General features: G+C 38.4%; 1 protein-coding gene and 1 long non-coding RNA gene across 6 annotated transcripts in view; one reads left to right on the top strand and one right to left on the bottom strand.

The window, feature by feature from the left end:
• MSRA (methionine sulfoxide reductase A) overlaps positions 1–23633 on the bottom strand; it is a 462739-nt gene that overhangs the window by 176158 nt on the left and 262948 nt on the right. The gene's annotated exons all lie outside the window — the stretch shown is intronic.
• On the top strand, positions 10431–23153 carry LOC131506808 (uncharacterized). The gene is made up of 5 exons (XR_009259150.1): positions 10431–10564; positions 10858–11005; positions 11404–11451; positions 20140–20203; positions 22329–23153. It is a non-coding gene; the product is annotated as an uncharacterized LOC131506808 (long non-coding RNA).

Genomic DNA, 23633 nt, shown 5'->3' with positions numbered 1-23633 from the left:
TTGGTTTCGGCTTAAGTCATGATCTCACAGTTCATGAGTTCAAGCCTGGTGTCGGGCTTCGTGCTGACACTGTGGAGCCTACTTGGGATTCTCTCTCCCTCTCTCTCTGCCCTTCCCCTGACTGTACTCTCTCTCTCTCTCAAAGTAAAAAAGAAAAGAAAAGAAAAGAAAAGAAATAAAAATTAAAAGAGTCGGCCACTTAACAGATTAAACCACCTAGGTGCCCCTGATGTAAGTTTGGGGCACCTGGGCGGCTGAGTCAGTTAAGTGTCCGACTTTGGCTCAGGTCATGATCTCAAGGGTTCGTGAGTTCAAGCCCCACACTTGGCTCTGTGCTGACAGCTCAGAGCCTGGAGCCTGCTTCAGATTCTGTGTGTGTGTGTCTCTCTCTTCCCCATCCCCCACTCACGCTCTGTCTCTCTCTTGCTCTCTCTCTCTCAAGAATAAACATTAAAAGAAAGAAGTTTGAAAGGAAAGAACAGGGAAGTTTTCATATAGGAGGTGCATCTGAACTAGACATTGAAAAGTGGGTACAATTTAGACATACAGAGCTGGGTATGTAGGTATTTCAGATGATGAAAATGACAAGCACTATACAGCAGAGAAGGTAAACCACAGAATTGACACAAAGTCTCCAATTAACTGATCCACATCATTCCTTCTGGCAAACATGGTGGCCAAAGACCACAGCACCAGAATACGTGCGACTCTCTCTGGTACACCTGCACCCTTCTGCTCCCATCAATTGAAGGAAGCCTTACCAAGTTGGTTATGTTTGTTCCCAAACCTGTTTAGACCAATTTACTCTTTGTTGTACTTACAAATTTAATTAAATATTACATACAGAAGAAAGAGTTTTGCTTCTATTAAGAATTAAGTTGAAGGCTTTAGAAAAAGGCAATAAAAGAAAATTATTCAAAAATACAATGAAATTAAGGGACACCTGTCCAGCTCAGTCATTAGAGCATGCCACTCTCAATCTCAGAGTTGTACGTTTCACCCCCACACTGGGTCTCTTTAAAAAAAAAAAAACACTATGAAATTAAGTGTGGGAAAGACTACTACATAAGATTGGGAAGAGTGGTTGCCAGGGGCTGGGGGAAGGGAAAAATGGGGCATTATGCTTAATGGGGACAGAGTTTCAGTTTTGCAAGATGAAGAGTCCTGGAGATGGATGGTGGTGATGGTTGCACAGCAATGTGAATGAACTTAATACTACAAAACTGTACGCTTCAAAATGGTTAAGTTGGGGAGGAGGAGCCAAGATGGCGGAACAGCATGGAAGTTTTCTGGGTGTCTTGCATCCATGTAATACAGCCAGACCAACACTAAACCATCCTGCACACCTAGAACACTGATTGGAGGATTAACACAACAATCTGCACAACCTGAACCACAGAATTCAGCAGGTACATGTGGTGCGGAGAGGTGAATTTGGGGAGCGAGAAGCCACGGACAGTAGGGCACCGCTTTTGCAGTGGAAACAGGACAGAGACTGGGGAGGGGGGAAGAATACGGGAAAAGCAACCCTCCCCAAAAGGAGCTGGAGACACAGTGGAAAATTGGAAACAACCGCAGAGACTAAACTAAAAAGGGAGAGAGGAGAAAGGAGAGGGTTTAAATTCCATTAAGACTGTAAACAAAGGGAGCTCAAAGGCTGCAACTCCGCAGCTCGATACCTGGCAGCGCTCTGGTGGGAAGGGAGAATCCCCAGGAACAGAGTGGGGTCCGGGAGGGTCTCAGGCCACATGGGGAAAAGCGGTTCCACTGCTGGAAGGACATTTGGTAGAGACTGTTGAAGCCACCTAGTCCCAGCACACCCCAGAAAATGGCCACATTTGCTGGTGCTGGAACAAGGTCGTTAAGGGTGAAGCCTGGTGCCAGACATGTGTTGTGATTTTCCATAATCCCTGAAATGCTGATGCTACACTATCTCGTGAACTTTTCCTGGGGCGGGCTGGCACCTGGCCGTAGCCTCAGGGCACCAGCAGCAGCAGGGTCCCCCAAGCGTTCCTGGGTGCAGCTGACATTTGGCCATTTCTCAGGGAGACCCTCCCCCAGAGGGGCAGAACAGGTCAAAGCCACAGTGCTTCAAAGTAAGGGGCCGGGGAAAACAGCCACATCTAAGACAAAACTCAGGAGAGAGGTACTGCCTGGAGCTTGGTCACAGACAGTGAAGAAGCAGGGAGTGGACAAAAGCTGAAGACAGAGGACAGGTGCATGACTGCTGATCAGGGAGAACAGACTGGGTAGCTGCGTGGTGCCATTTTCACCGCTCCCACGCATATGCATGAGCACCTACGAGCACACAATCCACCCCAGTAGGCTAGCAGCGCCATCTAGTGGAGAGCAGAGCTGTTACATTGAGCCCTGCCCAACTGGGCCAACTTCGCTCTTCAAGAACACAAGTCTCACCACTGGCTTACTTTATGGACTATAAAGAGCTACATAGACTGATTCTAGGAGTAAACGAAGCAATTTCAGTCCTACTTCAATCTCCTAGCAGGTTCATCTATTCAATTTTCTTCCTTTTTTTTTCTTCTTCTCTTTTCCAATTCTTTTCTTTTTCTTGAATACAGAAAGAAAAAAATCATTTTTATTTTCAATTATTATTAAAAATAATTTTCTTTAATTTTTATAACTATATTTTTTACTTTTGTGTCAATTTTTTCAAATTCTATTTTACTTCCATCATTTTATTTTAGTCTACTTCAGTGTATTCACCTTTTCAAATTTTCAAACAACTTCCTTTTTTTAATTTTTTTACTCTTTTTCATTTTTCTTTTTCTTGAATGCAGAAAGAGAAAAACTTCATTTGTACTTTCAATTTCTATTAAAATATTTTTATTTAATTTTTATTGCTATATTTTTTGCTTTTATGTAAATTTTTTTAAAATTCTATCTTACTTCCATCATTTTATTTTAGTCTACTACAGTGTATTCACTTTTTCAAATTTTCAAACGATTTCTTTTTTTCTTTTTTCTTTTTTCTTTTTTGTTTCTTTTCTTTTTTCTTAAATACAGTAAAAGAAAAAAATCATATTTATTTTTAATTTTTATTAAAACTATTTTTCCTTAATTTTTTCTACTATATTCTTTGCTTTTGTGTATATTTTTTCAAATTCTATTTTACTCCCATCATCTCATTTTAGTCTACTTCAGTGTATTCATTTTTTCAAATTCTCAGACGATTTCTTTTTTTTTCCTCCCCCCACCTTTTTTTTCTCTAATCTGTCAAACCATTTTCAACACCCAGACCAAAACACACCTAGGATCTAGCACCATCTATTTGATTTTGTGTGTGTGTGTGTGTGTGTGTGTTTAATTTTTAATTTTAATATTTTTTATTTTAATTTTTTTAATTTCAATTTTTCTACCTCATTAATTCCTTTTCTCCTTTCAAAATGACAAAATGAAGGAATTCACCCCCCAAAAAAGAGCACGAAGAAACGACAGCCAGGGATTTAACCAACACAGATACAAGCAAGATGTCTGAACCAGAATTTTAGAATCACAAGAATAAGAATACTAGCTGGAGTCGAAAACAGATTAGAATCTCTTCTGCAGAGATAAAAGAAGTAAAAAGTAGCCAGAATGAAATTAAAAATGCTATAACTGAGCTGCAATCATGGATGGATGCCACGGCAGCAAGGATGGATGCGGGAGAACAGAGAATCAGCCATATAGAGGACAAACTTATAGAGAATAATGAGGCAGAAAAAAAGAGGGAGATTAAGGCAAAAGAGCACTATTTAAGAATTAGAGAAATCAGTGACTCGTTAAAAAGGAACAACATCAGAATCACAGGGGTCCCAGAAGAGGAAGAGACAGAAATAGGGGTAAAAGGGTTATGTGAGCAAATCATAGTGGGAAACTTTCCTAACCTGGGGAAAGAGACAGACATCAAAATCCAGGAATCACAGAGAACCCCCATTAGATTCAATAAAAACAGACTATCAACAAGGCATATCATAGTCAAATTCACAAAATACTCAGGCAAGGAGAGAATCATGAAAGCAACAAGGGAAAAAAAGTCCCTAACCTACAAGGGAAGACAGATCAGGTTTGCAGCAGACCTATCCACAGAAACTTGGCAGGCCAGAAAGGAGTGGCAGGATATATTCAGTGTGCTGAATCAGAAAAATATGCAGCCAAGAATTCTTCATCCAGCAAGGCTGTCATTAAAATAGAAGGAGAGATAAAAAGTTTCCCAGACAAACAAAAATTAAAGGAGTTTGTGACCACTAAACCAGACCTGCAAGAAATATTAAGGGGGACTCTCTGAGGGGAGAAAAGATGAAATATATATATATATATAGCAACAAGGATTAGAAAGGACCAGAGAACACCACCAGAAACTCCAACTCTACAAGCATCATAATGGCAATAAATTCAAATCTTTCAGTACTCACTCTAAACGTCAATGGACTCAATGCTCCACTCAAAAGACATAGGGTAACAGAATGGATAAGAAAACAAAATCCATCTATATGTTGTTTACAAGAGACCCACTTTAGACCTAGACACATTCAGACTGAAAATAAGGGGATGGAAAACCATCTATCATGCTAATGGTCAACAAAAGAAAGCTGGAATAGCCATACTTACATCAGACAATCTACACTTTAAAATAAAGACTGTATCAAGAGATGCAGAAGGGCATTGTATCATAATCAAGAGGTCTATCCACCAAGAAGACCTAACAATTGTAAACATTTATGTGCCAAATATTAAAACACCCAAATATATAAATCAATAATCACAAACATAAAGAAACTCATCAATAGTAACACCATAATAGTAGGAGACTTCAACACCCCACTCACAGCAATGGACAGATCATCTAATCAAAAAATCAACAAGGAAACAATGGCTTGGAATGACACACTGGACCAGATGGACTTAAGAGATATATTCAGAACATTTCATCCTAAAGCAGCAGAATATACATTCTTCTCCAGTGAACACAGGATGTTCTCCAGAACAGACCATATACTGAGACACAAATCAGCCCTAAGGAGGTACAAAAAGATCGAGATCATACCGTGCATATTTTCAGACCACAACACTATGAAACTCGAAATAAACCACAAGAAAAAATTTGGAGAGGTAAAAAATACTTGGAGACTGAAGAACATCCTATTAAAGAATGAATAGGGTAACCCAAGCAGTTAAAGAGAAAATTAAAAAGTATATGGAAACCAATGAAAATGATAACAACACAACCCAAAACCTCTGGGACACAGCAAAGGCGGTCATAAGAGGAAAGTATATAGCAATCCAGGCCTTCCTAAAGAAGGAAGAAAGATCTCGGATACACAACCTAACCTTACACCTTAAGAAGCTGGAAAAAGAAGAGCAAATAAAATCCAAAAACAGCAGAAGACAGGAAATAATAAAGATTAGAGCAGAAATTAATGCTATAGAAACCAAAAACAAACAAACAAACAAAAAACAGTAGAACACATCATTGAAACCAGAAGCTGGTTCTTTGAAAGAATTAACAAAATTGATGAACCACTAGTCAGTTTGATCAAAAAGAAAAAGGAAAGAACCCAAATAAATAAAATCAAGAATGAAAGAGGAGAGATCACCACCAACACAACAGAAATAAAAACAATAATAAGAGAATATTATGAACAATTATATGCCAGTAAAATGGGTAAAATTGGAAGAAATGGATAAATTCCTAGAAACATATACACTACCAAAGCTGAAACAGGAAGAAGTAGAAAATTTGAACAGAACCATAACCAGTAAGGAAATTGAATTAGTAATCAAAAATCTGCCAAAAAACAAGAGTCCAGGGCCAGATGGCTTTCCAAGGGAATTCTACCAAACATTTAAGGAAGAGTTAACACCTATTCTCTTGAAACTGTTCCAAAACATAGAAATGGAAGGAAAACTTCCAAACTCTTTCTATGAAGCCAGCATTACCTTGATTCCAAAACCAGACAGAGACTCCACTAAAAAGGAGAACTATAGACCAATTTCCCTATTAACATGGATGCAAAAATCCTCAACAAGATAGCCAACCGGATCCAACAATACACTAAAAAAATTACTCACCATGACCTAGCGGGATTTATACCTGGGATGCAGGGCTGGTTCAATACCTGCAAAACGTGATTCATCACATCAATAAAAGAAAGGACAAGAACCATATGATCTTTTCCAAAGATGCAGAGAAAGCATTTGACAAAATACAGCATCATTTCTTGATAAAAACCCTCAAGACATTAGGGATAGAAGGAGCATACCTCGAGATCATAAAAGCCATATATGAACGACCCAATGCTAATATCATCCTCAATGAGGAAAAACTGAGAGCTTTCCCCCTAAGATCAGGAACAAGATGGGGATGTCCACACTCGCCACTGTTATTCAACATAGTAGTGGAAGTCTTAGCCTCTGCAATCAGACAACACAAAGAAATAAAAGGCATCTAGATCGGCCAGGAGGAGGTCAAACTTTCACTCTTCACAGATGACATGATACTCTATATGGAAAACCCAAAAGATTCCACCAAAAGACTGCTAGAATTGATTCATGAATTCAGCAAAGTTGCAGGATATAAAATCAATGCACAGAAATCGGTTGCATTCCTATACACCAACAATGAAGCGACAGAAAGAGAAATCAAGGAATCGATCCCAGTTACAGTTGTACCAAAACCATAAAATATCTAGGAATAAATCTAACCAAAGAGGTGAAAAATCTACACACTGAAAACTATAGAAAGCTTATGAAAGAAACTGAAGAAGACACAAAAAATTGGAAAAAGATTCCATGCTCCTGGATGGGAAAAACAAATATTGTTAAAATGTTGATACTACCCAAAGCAATCTACATATTCAATGCAAACCCAATCAAGGTAACACCAGCATTCTTCACAGAGCTAGAACAAATAATCCTACAATTTGTATGGAACAAGAAAAGACCCCGAATAGCCTAAGCAATCTTGAAAAAGAAAACCAAAGCAGGAGGCATCACAATCCCAGACTTCAAGCTATACTACAAAGCATAATCATCAAGACAGTATGGTACTGGCACAAGAACAGACACTCAGATCAATGGAACAGAACAGAGAACCCAGAAATGGACCCACAAACGTATGGACAACTAATCTTTGACAGAGCAGGAAAGAATATCCAATGGGATAAAGACAGTCTTTTCAGCAAGTGGTGCTTGGAAAACTGGACACGACATGTAGAAGAATGAACTTGTGTATGGTGTCACTTTCTGACACCATACACAAAACTAAACTCAAAATGGATGAAAGACCTCAATGTAAGACAGGAAGCCATCAAAATCCTCAAGGAGAAATCAGGCAAAAACCTCTTTGATTTTGCCCCCAGCAACTTCTTACTCAACACGTCTCCGGAGGCAAGGGAAACAAAAGCAAAAATTAACTACTGGGACCTCATCAAAATAAAAAGCTTCTGCACAGTGAAGGAAACAATCAGCAAAATTAAAAGGAACTGACAGAATAGGAGAAGATATTTGCAAATGACATATCAGATAAAGGGTTAATATCCAAAATCTATAAAGAACTTATCAAACCCAACACCCAAAAAACAAATAATCCAGTGAAGAAAAGGGCAAAGGTATGAATAGACACTTCTCCAAGGAAGACATCCAGATGGCCAACCGACACATGAAAAAATGCTCAACATCACTCATCATCAGGGAAATATGAATCAAAACCACAATGAAATACCACCTTACACCTGTCAGAATGGCTAACATGAACAACTCAGGCAACAACAGATGTTGGTGAGGATGTGGAGAAAGAGGATTTCTTTTGCATTATTGGTGGGAATGCAAGCTGGTGCAGCCACTCTGGAAAACAGTATGGAGGTTCCTCAAAAAACTAAAAATAGAACTACCCTACAACCCAGCAATTGCACTACTAGGCATTTATCCAAGGGATACAGGTGTGCTGTTTTGAAGGGATACATGCACCCCCATGTTTATAGCAGCACTATCAACAATAGCCAAAGTATGGAAAGAACCCAAATGTCCATTGATGGATGATGGATGAATGGATAAAGAAAATGTGGTGTGTGTGTGTGTATATATATATATATATATATATACGACATACACACACACACAATGGAGTATTACTTGGCAATAAAAAAGAATGAAATCTTGCCATTTGCAACTACGTGGATGGAACTGGAGGGTATTATGCTAAGTGAAATTAGAGAAAGACAAAAATCCTATGACTTCACTCATATGAGGACTTTAAGAGACAAAACAGATGAACATAAGGGAAGGTAAACAAAAATAATACAAAAACAGGGAGGGGGACAAAACAGAAGAGACTCATAAATATGGAGAACAAACTGAGGGTTACTGGAGGGGTTGTGGGAGGGGGGGCTGGACTAAATGGGTAAGGGGCACTAAGGAATCTACTCCTGAAATCATTGTTTCACTATATGCTAACTAATTTGGATGTAAATTTTAAAGAAGAAAAAAGAAAATTTTTAAAATGGTTACATTGGTAAATTTTATGTTATGTGTATTTTACCACAATTAAAAACAAAAAAGAAAAAAATTAGGGAGGAAATCATAAAAATCTAGATAAACTCTATGTTCAGATTGCTTCACATGTGTCTTAATTTGAAAGAAGACAAAACTAGAAATTGTAGATAATAATAATAATAATAATGGCAAACAGGACTTAGTCTGTATGAAAGACAGTTCTAGACAATTTACATATGACTTCTTTAATCCTCCCAACAAGCCAATCAGAGTGGGCCTATTATGATACCCATTTTAGAGATGAGGACAGTTAGGCACAAGAGGTTAAATGGCATGGCCAGGATCACAGCATCAATAATGGACAGAGTTCACAGTGCAGGCTAGAGTCTAGCTCCAGAGTATGCACTCTTACCCACCCCCATCCCCACCGGGCTAGGTAAGGAAGATAAGGAGGCACTCCAGAAAGAGACTTACCATGAAAGGAAAGACACTGACCCCACAACCAAAGGTCGGCACAAGAAGGTATGTCTATTTAAGTCTAAAAAGTTAAGGTTTCTATAAACCTTTTTTTTTAAGGATTCACCCTCCCTTTAATCAATTTTCCTACTTAAACAATTATCATCCCCCAAAAAGCAGTGGCTAAGACATTTCTGCTATATTCATCCTAACTCAAGTCTCAGATACTAATGCAGCCCAGGAGGCAAGCAGTCAGCCCACACTGGTAATCCACAGGAAGGAATGGCTTCAGCTGCTTGAGCATGACAGGAGCCGGTAGTCTTCCTGACAAACACAGAGACTACAGAGACAGCTCTGAAGTCAGCTGATAATGATGTGTACTTTTTATATGACAAAATTTAGATTCATTGTGTGCCACTGGAACCTAAGAGAACATCTGGGTGCATCTCGCATGGTTTATAAGAATAGAAACTCCTGTAAGAAAACTTTTCCAAGCAAGAAGAAAGCTGTGTGTGTGTGTGTGTGTGTGTGTGTGTGTGTGTGTGTGTGTGTGTGGTGTGAATATATGCATCTACAATGTGTCTGCATCTATCATTTGAATTGGCTGGACTTTCAGAGAAGCCTTCTGGGCTAGGTTTAAGGAAGCTCCTGGAACCAAGAATGGGATTTTCCATCCTTTGTCTTCAAAAGCAGTCTGCAAGTGCTATGAATTTTATGAGGGTCAGCACTGACTTAATTTCTTTTTCTTTTTTCTTTTTCTTCTTCTTCTTCTTCTTCTTCTTCTTCTTCTTCTTCTTCTTCTTCTTCTTCTTCTTCTTCTTCTTCTTCTTCTTCTTTTTGCAGGAGAGGGGGTGGAAGGATGTTAGTTAAATCAAATCCAAGTCTTTTCCTTAACAAACTATAGAGAGGAGTTGATCAGAGCAATGGAACCAGTATGTTTTTCTATGTTTTTGATGGAGAGTTCTGAATTCCAGGATCAAAAGTACAGATCTGGTGGCAAGAAAGTGAGTTGGTGAGAGTTGCACTAAAGAATTAACTTCAGGGGCACTTAGGTGGCTTAGTTGGTTAAGTGTCCAACTTTAGCTCAGGTCATGATCTCACAGTTCACAGGTTCAAGCCCTACATCAGGCTCTGTGCTGATAGCTCAGAGCCGGTATCCTGATTCAGATTCTGTCTGCTTCTCTCTCTGCCCCTACCCTGCTTGCTCTCTCTCTCTTTCTCTCTCTCTCAAAAATAAATAAACATTAAAAAAAGATTATATTCAACCCCGTGTGGGCTATTTTGGTGGGAATGGGGTCTAGAGGCAAAGATTGTGATTAAAGAGGCATCTCCACTCTTCTGGGTTTACCCTCACCCATGTCACCATCACTCACTGCTCAGAGAATAGACTAGAATGCGCTGAACGCTGTTTGTGATGCAAGCACCCCCATAGCTGCTTCTGTTGTCTGGGACTGCGCAGACAATTGGACCGGACAGGAGTGGAGCACAGAATAGACACCCATCCCCCGAATGGCAATGGTGTTGGCAAATGTGAGCTTCTCTAGGTCTGTTAATATCGAAAACACCTGGGATAAATGAATTTTATAGTTTTCACCTTGGTACATAGCCATTATGTAAGGTCAGTATAAATTATATTCCTTAAGCACCAAAATAACTGATGAAAAGAAGCCAAAGTGACTTCCAAAATATAAATTTCAAGCTGCAGATACATCAATAACTATTTCTGTACTGTGTTCTCCATCTTAGCCCTTCTGCAAATTAGGGATAATTGTACTTGCCAGACACTTACTTCGAGGTTCGTGAGAGGATAATGTTTGGAAAGCTTGTTGGGTTTTGTGGATGAAAGGTTTCTGATTAGGACAAATTGTAAATTATTACTATTCATTAGAAAGAACAAATGAACTATTTCAGCTCCTAATGCATCTCGGACATCCACGTGCTATTATACACAAGGGGACAGTCTGGAAGAACACACCCTGTTCACAGCACCACTATTAAACAGAACTACATCCCTCTACCTTAAAAAGAACACTTCAGAGCAGCCTGAAAACCCTGAAAAGTAAGTCCCATATTTCTTTGTCCCTTTATCTAAAAAGCAGAAAAAATATAATTAGAAACGTGGATAAGAAGCCTTCACTATTGTGCTTGGCTATATGCTTCAGATGTTCGGATCCCAGCTCGATAATGGCCATCGTCTTGATCAGGCCCCTTTACAAAGCAGGCTCCTACTTCACAGACAGGGTGGGGTCAAGGTCTCTGGCACAGAGAATAAAGTAAAATTCTCCACAGAGGAGTCACTCCATAGAACCCGGTCATTGTGTAGATTTGATACCATTTTCCCCAGTGGCACACGCCGGAAATCATCCCTTAAAGATCATTTCTTATCTATAGCACTTTCTAAGGTATGTTATATATGGCCTACTTGTTCCTACATTCACTGTGCTTGTATCGTTTCAGGACTCTGTTTTCTCAAAACCATTGAGTCTAAGCCTTGTGTGCTAGTTAGTAAGTACTCATATCCCCATGTTTGAGTCATCTCAGTCTGTTTGTATACAATCATCCATGAGGGTGGAAATTGGAAAATTATGTTCACGTCAGTGTTCTCCATTAATTTTCGTTAAATCAATCCTTTTTGATAAATAAGTTAAATTTTGTTATTCAACATTTCCAGTGACAGAGAGGGAAAGAAGGTGGGGGTGAGGAGGGTAAGGAGGAAGAAGAAGGGGGACTGGTAAAGGGAAAGGAGAAAGAATAAGAATTGGCACATACAAATTTAAACTTAGTAGCTTAGACCTATTATAATTTATTGGCAATTGTGATAGAAAAATGCTTTCTTGGGGCACCTGGGTGGCTCAATTGGTCAAGTATCCGACTCTGGATATCAGCTCAGGTTGTGACCTTGTAGTCATGAGATTGAGCCCTGCATTGGGCTCTGAGCTAATGGAACCTGCTTGGGATTCCCTCTCTCCCTCTCTGTCTGCCCCTTCCCTACACTTGTGCGTGTGCATGCGTGCATGCGTGCATTCGTGCTCTCTCAAAAAATAAATAAATAAGCATTTTTTAAAAAGGGAAAGAAAGAAAACTCTTGCATTGACAATTTTGTTTGGTGGCAGCTTTGTCGAGATAAAATTCATACACTATACAATTTATCCATTTAAAGTGTACCATTCAACAGTTTTTAGTATATTCAAAGAATTGGGCAACCATCACCACAATCAATTTTAAAACATTTTCATAGCTCTAAAGAGAAATCCCATACCCTTTCATTCTTATCCTCCAAATCATCCATTTCCTCTAGTCCCAGGCAACCACTAATCTAATTTCTGTCCCTATGGATTTCCGTACTTTGAAAATACATACATTTCAAATACAAGGAATCATACATTATGCAGTCTTTTGTGTCTGGCTTCTTTCACTTGAGATAATCTTTTCAAGGTCAACCATGTTGTTGCATGTGTCAGTATTTCATTCTTTTTTATTGCCAAATAATAGTCCGTTTTATGTATACACCACAACTTTATTTATCCATTCTCCAGTTGCTAGACATTTGAGTTGTTTCCACTTTTTAGCTATGCTGAATAGCCAAACAATGCTGGTATGAACATTCATGCATAGCCTTTTGGGTGGACATAGGTTGTCATATCCCTAGGAGTGGGGCTGCTAGGTCATACAGTAAATCTACGTTTAACATTCCAAGGACCTGCCAGACTGCTTTCCAAAGTTTCCAGCATAACAAAATACTGTTTACAGAATAACAAAAATATAAAGTAACTGCACCACTTCCCCTTCCCCCCAGCAAGGTATGAGGGTTACAAATGCTTTTTTGACTTAAGACTATTAGGTTATCAGTATAAAAAAAAATTGAAAATTAAACAAGTCAAAAAGAAGAAATCACAATAAAAATTTTTAAATACTTAAAGCCAAATTACAATGAAAATACTACCATTGACCCTTGAACAACATGGGATTGAACAGCATGGGTCCACTTACATGCAGATTTTTTACAGTGCCATACAGTAAATGTATTTTCTCTTCCTTATGAGTTTCTTAATAACATTTTATTTTCTCTCACTTGTTTTATTGTAAGAACACAGTATATAATACACATAACATACAAAATGTGTTAACTATGTTACCAATAAGGCTTCTGATCAACACTGTTATTAGTTAACTTTTGAGGGAGTCAAGAGCTATACATGGCGGGTCGGTGCCCCTAACCTCTGCGTTCTTCAACGGTCAACTGTAGTATCAAAACTATCGGGGGGGCACCTGGGTGGCTCAGTCAGTTAAGCCTCTGACTTGATTTCAGCTCAGATCATGATCTCATGGTTCATGAGTTTGAACTCCATGTCAGGCTCTGTGCTGACATCATGGAGCCTGCTTGGAATCCTCTCTCTCCCTCTCTCTCTGCCCCACCCCTGCTCATGCTCTTTCTCTCTCTCCCAAAATAAATAAACTTAAAAGAGTAAATAAACTATTGGGAAGCAGCAAAACTGGTTCTTTGTTAGATAGTAATAACTTTCATTATGAGGAAGGAGCAAAAATTTTAAAAACCAATGAACAAAGGAACAAGTTAGACAACAATAGAATAACAAAAATATTTGAAGGAAGGAACTACAAGATAGAAGCATAAACTAATGAAACATAAAACAAATTTTCAATATAAAGAATCCTGAAGCCAAAAATTGATCAGGGAAAAAGGAGAAAGCACAAATAAATTTATTACAAGTAAGATGTGGCCAAAACTACCAATGCAACAAAGATTCGAAAGATGAGAAAAACACTGTAATTCATGCCAGCAAATTTCTTTGAAAAATGTAACTAAAAAAACTGGCCCATAAAGAAAAATAAAGGCTGGATTCTCTTTAATAGCCTTTAAAATATGTATATTGTTAGTTAAATCTTTCCAAAAGGAAAACATAAGGCCTAGAGGGCTTTGCAAGTAAATTCTAATAGAACAATCAAGAAATGGATTATCCAAATCTTATACAATCTCTTAAAATATTAGACAAAAGGGAGAATGCTCTCCAGAACAGTCTAGGATGTTGGTATAATTCTATACTAAAATCAGATAAGAACAGTATTTTTAAAAAGAAAATTATAGGCCAATCTCATTTATGAACCAAAATGCAAACCTGACTGCAAACTCCAAACCAAAATTAATAGCAACTGAACCCAATGATACATTTAAAAGCTAAACTTCATGGCCAACTTATTAGGTTTATCACAAAAATGTAATCATAATCATGACCAGGAATTTTTCATTAGGTTGATAAAGTCAGAATGGAAGAGCAAAGGCTAGAATGGCCAAGACTCTCCTTAAAAACTAGTGGACAAAAACCTGTCTTACCAAATATATAATTAATAATTAAGGTGATACATTGGCACACTGAACAATAAATAAAGCTAAAGAACAAAACAATGAGCCCAGATAGAGACCCATGCAAGTATGTAAACTTACTATATGATAATGGTTACATTATGGAACCCCCAGAACAACTGATTATTCATAAAGACAAAAATAAAATCAGATCCTCACATAAAAAACAAAAATCAATTGTATTTACATTAAAACTTTTCATGTAAAAGGCAAAACTCCTTTATTTCCTTTTAGAAACCAACAGTGGGAAAGATATTTATGATCCTGGGTTAAGGAATCTATGCAAGACACAAAATTCATAAACCATAAAGAAAAAGATTAATAAATTCAACCACATTAAGACTAAGAACTTCTCATCAAAAGATAAAGACTTTTTAAAAGAAAAGGTACCAAAGATAAGAAAAATATTTGCTATACATCTAAGTATCAAAGGATTAGCATCAAGAATACACACACACACACACACACACACACACACACACACACACACACACAAAACAACTTTATATGAGGAAGGAAAAAGACAAAAATCTCAATAGGATAATTAGCAATAGATCAAAATAGGCATTTCACAGAAGAGAAATACAAATTGTCAATAAATATATGAAAATGACTTACAAGTCATTAGTAATTAACAAAACACAAATTAAAACCACAAGATACTATTTCATATCAATAGATTTGGCAAAAAAAAAAATCATACACTGAGAAAGGTCTAGCCTACGTTGTAAATCAAAAGCTACCGATACTCTACAACTCAAAATTCCAGAACGACCTGTAGGTAACTCTAACACAAGGATACCAGGAGATATGTAAGGATGCACAAAGCAGCATCTTTTATAATAGGAGGAAAAAATGGAAACAACTCAATGTCCATCTATAGAAAAATGAAAAAATAAATAACAGCATAGCCATATAATAATACGCCATCAGCAGAAAAGAGGTGATGAACTACAGCTATGTGGCTCAATATGGATGAATCTCAGGAATAAAATGCTGACTGAGAAAAGTAATTCATGCAAGAATCCATACAATAGGACACCACTTATGAAATGGTCCAAACAGGCAAAACTAAATAATATATTGCTTTGGGATACACAAACATGTGACAAAACTACAAAGAAAAGCAAAGGAACAATCAAAACCATATTCAGATAGTAGACAATGCTGGGAAGAAGGCTTGGGGATAAAATTAGGGAGGGTCATGCCAAGGGCTTGGATGTTACTGGTAAAGTTCTAGTTCTTAAGTTGAATTATGGGTTCATTCTATTAAGCTTTACAAATTAAATTCACTTTATATAATACCTTTCATGGATCAAATACTTAATTTTATTTTAAAAGGAATATCTGTAATGTCCCTTATATCAGACTTACATCTGTTTTTATTGAAGAAAAAAAAGCCTATAGATATTAACCTTTATTTTTCATTTTAAGAGCAAGTTATTCTGAATACCTCACCTGAGTATTAACTTTAATTATACATACAAGCACACAAGTTAATTACTAGTCTACTAATTTTTTTAAGTTGTACTGTGTCAATCTAGAACTGAAAATAATCATTTTCATTAGAAAGGCCAGGATTCAAAACTCTTTTTCCTATTCTACTAAAAGCTACTCTTCAGAAGCCTTGTAAATGATAAAACTCAAAAAGTGGCTTGGACAATGTTCAATGACTCTTGGGAGGTCTCTTCTAGGAAGTTAAATATGGTTGCCTTTTGAAATAAACTTTAAAATAAACTAGGTGTTTTCCTACCACAGACAATGCCTTCATGGAATGACTGGGTTAATTTAAAAATCAGGATCTGAGAGGAGGGCTGTATTGTTCATAGCCTGCAAGGTTCAAAGGCTTCCTGATGATAGCCTTCTGAGGACACTATAACTTCTTTTCCTCATTTGCGCAGCTTCAGGCCAGGAACCTTAGAGTTGAATGGGGAGGACATGGTTAGCTTCTTCATGCTCTGCTTTATCCCCTTTCTCTGTCATCCTGACCCTTCCATGGTTGAGCCCAGAGAGAGAGACAATAAGGGAGAAAGAACTCAGCCATATATGGTAGGTGGTATTTGTAATCTGTGTTATGGACTGAATTGTGTCCCCTCATAACTCCTATGCTGAAGTCCTAAGCCCCAAGTCCTCAGAATGTGATTATATTTGAAAGTAGGTCTTTAAAGAGGTAATTAAGTTAAAATGAGGTCATTGGGGAAGCCCCTAATATGCCTGGAATCTTTATAAAACCAGGAGATTAGGACACAGACACATCCAAGGGCAGACCAAGTGAAGACACAGTGAGAATGTGGTCATCTACAAGCTATAGAGAGAAGCCTCAGAAGAAACCTTGATCTTGGTCTTCCAGCCTCCAGAACTGTGAGGTAATGAATTGCTATTGTTTAAGCCACCCAGTCTGTGGAATTTGCTATGGCAGTCCTATGAAATTATAAAATACATCTGGTATTGAGTTTCCCTCTATATATGGTAAATGGGTAACTTAAACTTCTTTTCCTCACTGGGTAATTTTATAGGTTTCCAGGGATCCTCCCTCTAAGAACCTCTGATCACTGCTCCCTGGAGGTGACCACTGCTCCATCCAGCTGCTTACTACTGCCCCTACCTGCTCCTAACCTCTGGGCTTCCAGCAATCCACCCCATAGATTTCTCTGTAGGACTCCTTTTGCACCTCTGTGTGGTCTTCTTGGGAGACATACTTTGTAAAAGATCCCAGACTGGCTTCTTATCACAAGGTCCAATTCTGGAAAACACACACACCTTTGCCCCACCATGATGGGAGAAGCACAACAGATTCCATCCCATGATATCCCTGGTTGTGTCTTCTTTCCATTGCCAGCCAGCCAGCTCTTGCCGCAGCCTTAGCCTTTGCCCTCCATGGGCAGGAATTATACACCAATCCTTACAAATTCTAGGAGCAGATGTGAAATTCCTCAGGTCATCTCCTTGAGGCCTCCTTCACTTGGCTTGAGGTAACAACAAGGTATCCACTTTACTGGCTCTTCTTAGGTACTGAGTGGGAGAGAATGCCTCATTTTCCAACACATCCTCCAAAGAAATCCTCACTCTCAAATCTCCAAAAGCCTGATATAAAGCTGGTATAATGCTGGTATAAAGCATTTTAGCAATTTCCTAGAATGTCCTATAGAGGTGGTCTAAAACCTCTCTGCAGAATGTGGGGCTTGGTGCCACCTCCATTGCTCTAGGTTCTGGGGGGTCTGTTGACCTTGGTGAGTAGAATTTAACATCCGGTTCCACTTGACTTTCGCTCTGCCTCCCTGCCTGGATGCTATGAAGGAATCCATTAGTAGAAGTGACTGAAAGGCAGAAGCCAGATACAGGCTGACACAGGGGCGTGCAGGCTGGTTCTCCACAGTTTTTCCTCTCTGAAGTTTTAGCCCCTGCAGTTTGGCTGGATGATTTACCCCTAGGGAGTGTAGCTGTTCCCAACTCCCCATGTAACAAGGTAGAAGAACTAGCCTGTTTCTCAAAGAGAGAAATTTTAGAATAATCATAGAGGCCAAGGGATGATGAAGCCTGGGATTAGCTGGTGGAAGAAACCTGGAGCCTAACCTCTCAAGGGTAGGAGCTAAATCACATTCTGCCTTTGAGCTCCAAGCATCTAAGGTCAGTGCCTTCCATGGAGCAAATGAACATTCCTTTAATGGAATTCTAAATATGAGCCATTAAGAGTCTGACTACCCTGAGGTTTGTGGAGAAACTAGTGAAAATAGAAGGCAACTGATGAATTTTCATTATCTTTTTGACTATTTAAAAACGCATTTTGGTATCCATGGGAAATTATTCAATGTCATAATATTACTCTATGCTGTGTGTGAGCCACAGGATTTTGCCTCAATCTCCCTTTCCTGCCAGCCTTTCCCACCACTTTCCTGACACTGTCCCTCACACACTTCTACCCTGACCACTTCCTCCCCATCATCCTCCACCTGTCCAGTGTCAGCCCCTACATGACACCTTTCTCACTGAAATCTTCTGAGTTCTCAGAGCTATCCACCTGGGTCTGCCCTGTAGCTCTCAGCACTTTCTACCTTCAATTAGAATTATCTTCTCTATTTGCAAAAGACATATCAGATGAAGGGTTAGTATCAAAAATCTATAAAGAACTTATCAAACTCAACACCCAAAAAACAAATAATCCAGTGAAGAAATGGACAAAAGACATGAATAGACACTTCTCCAAAGAAGACATCCAGATGGCCAACAAATACATGAAAAAATGCTCAACATCACTCATCATCAGGGAAATACAAATCAAAACCACAATGAGATACCACCTCACACCTGTCAGAATGGCTAGCATTAACAACTCAGGCAATAGCAAGATGTTGATGAGGATGCAGGGGAAGAGGATCTCTTTTGAACTGCTGGTGGGAATGCAGGCTGGTGCAGCCACTCTGGAAAACAGTATGGAGGTTCCTCAAAAAATTAAAAATAGAACTACCCCACAACCCAACAATTGCACTACTAGGTATTTATCCAAGGGATACAGGCATGCTGTTTCAAAGGGGCACATGCACCCCAATGTTTATAGCAGTACTATCAAAAATAGCCAAAGTATGGAAAGAGCCCAAATGTCCATCGATGGATGAATGGATAAAGAAGACATGGTATGTATATTCAATGAAGTATTACTCAGCAATCAAAAAGAATGAAATCTTGCCATTTGCAACTACGTGGATGGAACTGGAGAGTATTATGCTAAGCGAAATTAGTCAGTCAGAGGAAGACAAATATCATATGACTTCACTCATATGAGGACTTTAAGAGACAAAACAGATGAACATAAGGGAAGGGAAGCAAAAATAATATAAAAACAGGGAGGGGGACAAAACATAAGAGACTCTTAAGTATGGAGAACAAACAGAGGGTTACTGGAGGGGTTGTGGGGGGGATGGGCTAAATGGGTAAGGGGCATTAAGGAATCTACTCCTGAAATCATTGTTGCTACCTGAATTACCATAAAGTTCTATCTTCTGAACCTTTGTATCCCCCACAGCACCCACACTGACACATATGTAGAATAGCACTTAACAAGCATTGAAAGAATTTTTGTATACGTGTTATGTTTTAACAATGCACATACGTTATTCTTCAGTGATGGAAGACAATGACAAAGAAGGTTAACTCATACCTTTGATTTATACATTTGGTCCCAGTTGCTGAACAGTAAAACAAAGTCATGAATTTTTTTTCAGAAAGTAAAAATATGCAGATAAATGCTTACAAACGTTTTTGCAAATCTGCTATTCTCCCATTAGCAAATCATATCTTATATCAAGTCTACAATAATGAGTAAGATAAATTTGACCATCTTATGGCAACACTTCTCTTGTGAGCCCAGCCTTTATTATGACAAGTGTTTGGTTTTGTTTTTAATTTGTTTTTACTTTTGTATGGTAATTGGATGAAATGTCTGAAGACCTATACAGCTACTTGTTTATTCTTCTGGCAAAGTCTCAGAAAGCACACGTTTTATCAAATTGACGTCTCTAAGTATTCAAATCTTGTTACATTTTTGAAGTTCTATTTTCTTATGGAGATTGTTCTTAGACATATACCTTCAAATGAAACAGGATTAATGAACAAGAACTTCAACTTGTGTGTATGAAATGAAAACACAGGGAAGGAATGCCTCTGGGGTTTTAGACACACACCAATAACCATGCAGTTAAATATTATAATCCTAAACCTACATTTACATCATACTTTATGGTTAGCCAAGCACTGTCACATGGGATGGCACACATTGTCAGCTGTCCAACAACTCCCCATGTTTTCTTTGCTTACAGAATATCGATAATGGCAGGCGGTCAGGCAACAGTGGGCAGGCTGGGCCCTTCTGACATACCAGGGGTAAGTTTTGACTGTTCTTTACTCTTCATGGCCACTGCATTCCACTTTCCAGTGACTGGTCTAGGCCCAGGCACATGAAACGATTCTAGCTCTAGACACATAAAGGGATGTCTTCTGATGGATTTCTAAGAAACTCCTCCCCTTCTTACAAAAAAGGACACAAAAATGAAGCATTAACTCCCTTTTCTTGACAGTGGATATTGAAGTTGAGGACCTGGATGCCTGAAACGGTGGCAGCCATCCAGGGCCAGTGAGGGATGCTGCCAAGGCTGAGAATAGCAGAATAGAAAGATAGGAAGAACCTGAATTCTTGATGATTTTTTTTTTTGAATCACTAAATTAACTACCCTGGAACTTCTTGACTTCCAGTTATGTAAAAAAACAGTACATGTTCCTATTTTTAAGCCAATTTTAGTTGAGATTTCTGTTACTCCCTGCCAAAAGTATCTACATATTGGATCTCATTAAATTCTCACAACAATGGTGTGAAGCAGGCACTTTACAAATGAAGCAAATAAAATAGCAAATATGTAAATGGCTATGCCAAGGTCACATGTCTATAAATGGCATAACTGGATCTGAAACCAGGTCTGATTCCAAATTTGGTGTTTCTTCCCATGAAACCTGATGACACACACAAAAAATCCTAGAGCAAGAAAACATACTGTCAAATCATCCTGACATCCTTAACAAGTAAGTCTAAGGCAACTGTGCCATCATGGAAACAGACTAGCCACTGAGTGTAAACACTAGTTCTGTCAAAGACTCTGGTATTATGGTTGAATCACTTAACATTTCTCAATTAGGAGACTCTTGTTCTTCAACTAAAATTTAAAACAAGTGGATTCAAGACAAATGTGAAAATATTAAAGTGCCAACCATTTGCTTACAACTGTTTGGCATTGTGGGAGCTTCACAATAAACCAGACACTAGCTTGTTCTTAAGGAAGTTGTTCACCTGAGAATCTGAGTCATAAGTACTTGAAATAGCTGAAGAAACACACTAAGAACTACATCATATATTAGCCCATATGATGTCGATGATGCCATAATAGATATTAAACAGCATGAAACTCAAAAGTAGCATGGATCCCACTTTTAGGTATCAAATGTCACTAAACAGCCAACAAAACATCTCATGCTACTTACGTATTAGTAGCTTCAGCCATATGAAATTGCTAACATCCAATATCATTCTACTATTAAAAAAAATGGCAATTCTGTGCATTTCAACCTTGCTAGACCCAGAGATAAAGCAGAAAATAAAAAGCTTTCGATGTTATGAAGAGTAGGAACATGAACTGGCAAGAGCAATACAATGGATGAGTGTTCCATAGGGGTTTGTGTACAGAGTGAGGTATCAGCACACGGGAGACACTGAACCCCAACTTGTGAAGTCAAGGCACATTGCCCTAAAGAGGAAATGGCTAAACTGAGTTCTCAGTGGGAATAGCTTTAATATAACTGATTTCTTAAACCTCTAAGAACGTGTATTTCTAAATGAGTGTTCATACTCCTCCACTTTGATCCCTGGCCATTTTCACCCATTACACATGTCTGTAGAGCCAGCTATTTTATTTTAATTAGTTCTCTTAACAGGGCTATGTTGAGTAGCTACACAGAAAACATGTAATGCATGCTTTAATAATCACAACATCTATCAAGGTGAGAATTAGTATTCCCACTTTTACTAATGAAGATGTAAAGGTTCAAACAGATACCCAAAATTATGTAGCCATTTAGCAACAGAGCCTGGAAAACAATATGGTAGGAAAGAAGAAGAAAACAACAGCATGACCCCCATATAATCAATGACCTACATGCTCTTTGTTAAAACAACAACAACAACAACAACAACAAAGGGGGGTGGGAATTTAATTCTACTTGAATGCAAAAATCTATTCTGGGCATTCAATGAAGACTACCTGACTGCCACCCAAATGGTACCAATAAGGCTTAAAGCTCCAATGAACTTCAAAGGACCAAGCCAGAAGTCAAATTAGTCAGAAGGGGGCTTAAGATGCTTAGGTCCTTTGAAATCAACTCAAGAAGAGCACCAGAAATGTCTAAAGTTCCATAAAGAACTCCATTCACAAATGATAACCATTTTGGCATTTTCTTCCAGGAGTTACCATGAAATTGCAGGAAGGTGGAGATGAAAATGACTTAAAGATTGCAGCAGATTCTGCCAGGTCTGCTCCAGAAATCTACTTCTGCATCTTGGGAAGCCCATCTTAACTGCATTTCTTAGCTTTCCTTGGAGTTAGTATGGCCATGTGATGGAGTTCTACCAAGAACATGAGCAGGAGCGATGTGGACCATTTTGGAGCCACGGCCTTTCAGCAACATGTTCGCCCTTGCCATGCTCTCTCTGCCCATCTGGTAGACCAGAAGTAAATGACAACAAGCATGGAGTGGGCAGCAGAGTCAGAAAATGGAAGTTGCCTGGTTCTCTGAATCACCATGTGAGAAAAGCTGCCCACCGACTAAGAATGCCTGCTTTGGGCTGTTACATGAACAAAAACTAAATATGTATTGTGTCTGAGCCACTGCACATTTTTAGGGTTTATCTGTCACAAATGGAGTCCAATCCCATAGACAATGGCATAACCAGGTCAAGAAACAGGTATGAGGCCTCTCATATACTAAAGAGATTTACAAAACAGATGACTGTGACTGACACGGAAACTCCACAGCACAACTTGTGAATTCTTCCAAGGTGCTACCTGCTGCTGTGCCTGGAGCCCAGGGCCAGCCTCCCTCAGTCCAGGGGTACCGCATAGCATTTGTGGAAGTGAGATCTAAAGAATAAGTAAAAGAATGATTCAGCAGATTATAAAGTGTTGAATAGGACAGTGAACATCTGAGTTATAAGATATATCAAAATACTGGGCAACATAAGAGGAAGAAATGAAAAATGTTTTTAGAGCTTCTTGGCAAAATATGTATTGCTCTTTGATATGGGTTTTTATTGCCCGTCTAAACAGTTCATAATACAAATCAAATTTATGTCAATAAGGAGCCAAGAAACTATAATTCAGATGACCATTTATTTATAGCAGGGATAGCTCTAAGTATTAAGTTCCTTTTTAGGTTTCCTAAGTGAGGATTGTTAGATATACACCTTCAAATGAAACAGGATGAAGGAATAAAAACCTTGATTTATGTGTACATGTAATGAAAACTGTAGGGAAGACACATGTCTGGGGCTTTAGATAAAACTGTAAGTATATGAATGATATTGAGTTACTTGAGACTCTTTGACTTCCAGAAATTACCAAATTGAGGATATGACCCAAATATCAATAAATTTGATCATTTATACTTTATACTTTGAAAGGGAAAGGCAAGAACACTACATTGGAATCAGACCCAGTGAACTGTATTTTTTAAACAGGGTAAGAAATCTTAAAGTTGGATCTATAGAAGA

The sequence above is a fragment of the Neofelis nebulosa genome, chromosome 3 (assembly GCF_028018385.1).
Source record: "Neofelis nebulosa isolate mNeoNeb1 chromosome 3, mNeoNeb1.pri, whole genome shotgun sequence".
Classification (NCBI taxonomy): Eukaryota; Metazoa; Chordata; class Mammalia; order Carnivora; family Felidae; genus Neofelis; species Neofelis nebulosa.
The sequence above is the reverse complement of the archived record's forward strand: the minus strand, read 5'-3'. Positions and strand labels throughout refer to the sequence as shown.